This window comes from Cervus elaphus, chromosome 13, assembly GCF_910594005.1.
Source record: "Cervus elaphus chromosome 13, mCerEla1.1, whole genome shotgun sequence".
Classification (NCBI taxonomy): Eukaryota; Metazoa; Chordata; class Mammalia; order Artiodactyla; family Cervidae; genus Cervus; species Cervus elaphus.
The window spans coordinates 37,434,356-37,440,355 of NC_057827.1; positions in this window are offsets into that span (position 1 = coordinate 37,434,356).

Below are 6,000 nucleotides of genomic sequence, written 5' to 3' on the forward strand. Positions count from 1 at the left end.
CCAGTCTCAGCACCCTCCCCTGACCTGCCCTCTATGTAGACCTCAGTCTCCCCTTAGTCTCGCCCCTCCATCCCCACTGTCTCTGCCTTCGGGTTACCCCATACCCTCAGGCTCCCCTCTCCTCTTCCCTTTAGCCTCCTCCTATTTGGATCCCCCAGTCTCCCTTCTCTCTGGCCCTTGAACCCTCAGCGGTCCACCTTCTGCAGTGGTCCAGGCTGGGCTCACTTTTCTCCTGCAGCTGCCCAGCAAGGCCTAGGGCCCCAAGCCTGCCCCCCAGGCCTTCCCATCTCCGCTGTCCTGATAGTCTGGACAAATTCCTTTCCTGTTAGTTCAGTGGAGACAACATGGGTGGATGTCTTTAAAAGGAACTCCCTGGGAAGCAAATGGAAAACAAACCCAAACAAGGCAGCCCACCACCTAGAAACGGCCTTGGTCTCCAAGGCAAAGCCATCTGCTACAGCTGCCCTTGGCCTGGGACTGCAGAGACACCCTCCTAGGGCTTGGAGTTGTCTGTCTGGCTTTGCCCCAGCTGAGCTGGGTCCAGCCTGTCTATCCCAGGCAAGCTTGGTCCCAAAGCCTTCTCTGATAGCCCCACCCCTCCATCTGCCCCTAGCAAGACGCCTACGTGAAGCTGGGACTCCATATATATTTGTTCACCTGTTTAATGAATGAATGGAGGAATGACGGGGGTTTCTGGGGTTTCAGTGGTGGTTCAAGAAGACAGTCCAAGACAGACAGCTTGACCTGGTTCCAAAGCTCCAGCCTGTCTAAGGCACCCCCACCCCCAACTGCCGGGTGCTAGCCCAGGGTTCTGCGTGGGTGGGGGCCCCTGTCAGTATTGTGAGTGGGCTCTTACTCTTTTCCTTGGCAGGCCTCATTTCTCATTGAATTTACTCTGAGACCCTGTAGAATTCACTCATGGGGTTTCTTCCTCTCTATCATAGGGATATGATATCACAGGGGCAGGGGTGTGGAACAGGATAAGCCCTCACAGCTCTGGGGCTCATACTTGAGCTGGCTGGGAACCGTGGGAAGGCAGTGGGTTTTGTGTTTGCCCAGCACTGTGTTCGAGTCCCACCCTGGGCCTCAGTTTCCTCCTCTGTCAGATGGGGAGTGTGACCACACCCACCTCCCAGAGCTGCTGGGGGGCAGAGATACTGAGGCTGGGGCAGGGGGCTGGGTAGAGCTCTAAGCAGCTCTGGAAATGCTATCATCTCCTCTGTGGGACCCCTGGGGGTTCTAACCCTTCTCTAAGGAAATGAGGCTTGTGAGGGATTTGGCCACCCTCTCTGGGCAGTGCCAGCCTCTCAGATGGCGTCTCAGATACGGGCCTAGATGTTCCTGATCCTGCCTCTCAGCCTCCCCGCAGGGGAAACAGGCTGCTGCCTTCTGCTGCGTCTCCCATCTCCACCCACCTCCATCCCAAGATCCCAGGGCAGAAGCCTGGGATACAGGCAAAGCCAGGGTAACAACCCCTCCCAGCCCAGCCTTCAGCCACCCGCCCCCTCACTGAGAGGGGCCCTGGGCTCCCACGCCTGCTGCGCTGGCTATCGATTGAATCTGCTCCCATCCTCGGGCGTGCCATGAATTTTTCATCAAAGGCCTGTAGACTTTGGGAAACGCACAATTAGAAGCCCCATCAATAATGCACCATGCAGAGGCATTGCTGAGATCAGCCAGGCCCCAGACATGGCTGTCTTCCAGTCTGCTCTGGTGGGAGGCAGGAGTGGAGCCCTCGGGGGTCCATCACTGGACCCCATAAATGTGGGATGTTGGGAGGTGGGAAGAAGCCGGACTCAAAGACTTGAGCCTGCCCCCTTGAAACCTCATCTCAGTCACTTCATCCGTAGAATGGGTGCTGAGGAGCCCCTATTCCTTAAAGCATGTGAGGCATGGCAGAGAGTTGCTAGGTGAATTCTAGGGTTCTTTGTGGGGCTGCGGGATGTCCTTCCTCTGTGGGTTCCAGGAAAGCAGAGTAGGCACCAGGCTGGGGTGGGGAGGCAGTTGAGGGGAGAAGAGAGAAGCCTGGTGACACTGAGGCAGGGGTTATTCACCCAACTCCGTGGTCAAGGTCCAATGTGATCCTGGTCCTGCCCCCTCCAGCCTCAAAGCCCAGCTCCCTTTCCACGAGCGCTTCTGCGGTCTCAGAATCAAGGCTGGGGGAAGAACAGAGGCTCTGTTCTGTTCTCCTCTGAGCCTTTGCAATTCTTCCACAGGAAAGATGGAGGCGCCTTCACCCTATCTCTGCAGATCCCTCCTTCAAGAGTCTCCCTCCTGACAAAGCCTTTCCACTCTCCTTGGCGAGAAGGGATGGCAGCTTCCTTTGCTGAGTTTCTAGAGCTTGAACCAGACCCGAAGCGCTCACCATAGGCAGGCTCTGTTCTATGTATGTTGTAGAGATGAATTTGATTTCATCCCTGTAGGAACCCAGTGAGGCAGCTGCCACTACATCTATCCTACTGAAGGGGGCAGTGTAGCAGGAAGCGGTCAAGGAACCTGTCCCAGTGCAGGAGATGGCTCCAGAGTCCACTCTCTTAACCACCTGCCCAGACTCTGAGGCTGGCTCTCCTGTCCTCAATTGGCCTTCGGGTCCCCTGAGGCAGGGCTTATGCTTCCCACTTCCTCACTGACTAGGGCTGGGATCTTGCCACTGCAGGGCCTAGGGCTCCCCGCTCCCAGCTCAGGGGAACTCAGAGCAGGGCCTGGAGGTCTTATAATAACCACCCTGCCCTACTCCCCCCATCCTCCAGGCTCCAAGTCTGGCTCCAGCATTCTGAGGCTGTCCTGAACGCTGCCCTTCCCTGCGATAAAGCACGTCAACACACGGGAGAGGAGGAGACCGGGGCTGAGGCGGTTTGTCCCGTTGCTGCTGGCATGCTACCATATTTCTTCGGGCCCTGCCAGGCTATGGGCCTCTGCTTCAGCCTGGGAGGGGGCTTGTGGGCACCCCGCGCTCTGTGTCCCTGCACATATGCACATATGCCCCAGAGGCCCGGCATATGCCGAGGGGGTGTGGGTCTCCATTTCTAAAAGCCTCTCCTGGCAGAAATGCCACCAGTGGGTCTGAAATACACATGGAAGCCATGAATCGCACGTCCCTCCCCTTCTGCCACCCAGGCAAATCCCTGCTCCAGGAGCCCAGGCAGGACAAGCTTGGAGCTGTGGCAGGGGACTCACTATGACTCTAACACCAACATCTACATGGGGTTCTTGTGCTGGGCCTGGAGCTGGGTCGGGCTGGGGGAGGTCAGTAGGGAGCTGGGTAGCACCCACTCCTTTGGTACCTCCCTCATGGTGCATTGCACTGGGCCCTAATGAATCCACAGCCCCCTCTGAGACCTCCAGGGTTCTATCAGCAGGCAGCCCAGGGAGAAGGTGAGGCATAGCCCCCCACCTGTTGGGGAGGGTTGAGTACTTCTCTTCTCCAACCTGGGATAAGGACACTAGGGTTCATCTATTCAACACATACCTCCCAGCAGCCCCATTTGACCAGGCCCTTACTGCGCACCAGGGACACAGATGTGACCAAGGCTTGGGGCTTGTACTGTCCCCAGGGAGCCTATAGTGGGTGTGGCAGCAAGCAGAGTGTGATATGATACACAGGATGGTCAGCACATAAGTGGGGGAGCCCCTCAGCCAGCCCTTCCTCACCCTAGGATGCATGCAAGCAGAGGAGTAAAGGGAGGGTATCCCGGAGCTGAAATGAGTTTTGAAGGGTGAGTAGGAGTGTGCCAGGTGAGAAAGGAGTGAGGAAGGGGTGGGTTCCTGCAGAGGGAGCCACAGGAGCAAAGGCGGGAAGGTGAGAGGCGCCTGGCATGCTTGGTGAAGGGCAGACAGTCCGGATGTGTGCTGAGGAGGGGTGGTGAGAGATGAGGCTGGTGTGGCTCCAGGGCCCAGTCATGGGGACTTTAATGCCAGGCTGGGGTCTAAGCCTGTCATAGTCAAGAGAGGTGGGCTGGGCCGGAGCTAGATGCTGGCATCAAGCCTGATGATGAATTTCCCAAGACCTTCGGGTGCTTCCCTGATGACTCAGATAGTAAAGAATCTGCAATGCAGGAGACCCCAGTTTGATCCCTGGGTCAGGAAGATCCCCTGGAGGAGGGAATGGCTACCCACTCCAGTATTCTTGCCTAGAGAATCTCATGGACAGGGCTACAGTCCATAGGGTTGCAAAGAGTCGGATGCAACTGAGCGACTAACACTTTCACAGTTTTCCCAGGATAAGACCTGGTTGCCTTGTAACCATGCCCAGCGAGCTGCAGAGGGCACCAGAGCCCAGAGAGGGCAGGGAGTTGCCCTGCCTCCCACAGACCTCAGCGGCAGAGCCAGCTTGGCATTCATAGCTCATCAGAGTTGGGAAAGCCAGGCTGCCTCAGGGTCCATGCGGGGTGAGGGGGCGTGGGTGGTGTTGGAAATCACAGTCTATCAGAGTGGGAAGGATGGAGACCTTCTGGAGGAAAGAGTGGCCCTGAAGGGGTAGGGCTGGGATGTTGGCCGCTGAGAACCTGGGGATGATGGCGAGCCAGCCTCCGGCAGGTAAACTTAGGATACTGCCCTTTCTCTGGGTGGGCCACCTATCCTGACATCTTGGAGCCACCAGGCCAGCCCGACCTCACCTCACAGGAAGCAGACTTAGCCAGGATTTCTCAGCCCCCTCCCACCCTGTGGCTCTGTAATGTCCCTCTTCTTAGAGCAGGAACCTGAAAACCTCAGGCTGTGCCTCTCAGCTCCCCCTGGGGCAGCCAGCCTTCTGGGGGACGGTTTGATTGGGATGGGAGGACCAAAGCCTTGCCTGGTGGGGGAGGGCTCAGAGGGGGTCTGCAAGGACCTCAGGTCAGCCCGGCTCATTGGCTCACCAGGGTGAGGGGCTAGAGGTGGGGAGGGAGGTGAAGGACGAGGAAGACTTGGCCCCACCTTCAGGGGGGTGGTCCTAGACTGAGGGAGGGGACAGTGCCCCAGCCTGTGGAGCACCAGTCTGAGGGGGGAGCCGTGGCCCTGCTCGGGAGCACGTCTGGCAGGGAGGCAGGACCCACACACTCCCGATAAGGACACATGAAAAGAACAGATGGTGCCAACAAGTGCAAATTAATTGAGCGAAGCCTGTGTACATAGGTGCTGAGAACAGGCAGGCTGACAGGCCTGGGAGGGATGGGGGTGGGGGGAGGACGGGTGAGAAGCTGTAACGAGCACTTATCGATGTCTCCCTGGGTCTGCAGTCGCTAGCGCGGTTATTGACAAAGCCTGTCTATAAATCTGGCCGTGTCTCCAGAAACCTTAATTACGGGGCCTCATTACCCCTCACACCTCTAGTCACAGGGGACCAACCTGAGCCGTGGCGGCTGCTGACATTCCGGCTGGCCTGTGACGGCGGATTGAGCTGCTGCAGCAAGAGATGCCCAGCTGGGAAGCATAGGGGGACACGACTTAGGGTCCCAGGCCTCTAAGAGTGGGCAGAGGTTCAGCCTCCAGACCAAAGGCAGCGGGGTGGAAGGGACTTTGAGGCCAGGGAGCTCAGGGTTTGCCTTCCACTTTTGCCAGTTACTCTTGGCTCTACCAGGCACTTGGCCACTCTGAGCCTCAGTTTCCTCATCTGTACAATGGGAACAGGACTGGGGTGAAGACTAAGCAGGCAGTGTCTGTGACAGTCAAGCACCGTGCCTGGCACTGCTGAATGTGCAACACAGCCCTTCCCTCTCCTCTTGGTCACTCTGCTTGAAGTCACCGAGAAAGAAGGCAGCAGCCCCTTGCATGCCAGGAGCTGGCCTGGCACGCCCAGCTGGACCTTGGTGTTCTCCTATTGAACATAATTTCACAGCATCATACAAGGCTACTCTCTGACCAGCAAGACACTCTGTAATCATGTCTGAACACAGATGAAACGTGACCATTGCCCAAACCACAAGGGTGACAAGACAGCAGGCTTCCCTGGCTAATACAAGTGCCTGCTGCTTCTTTACCAGGAACAGTTGCAGTTCTCGTTGTTTCCCTGCCTTCTGGATG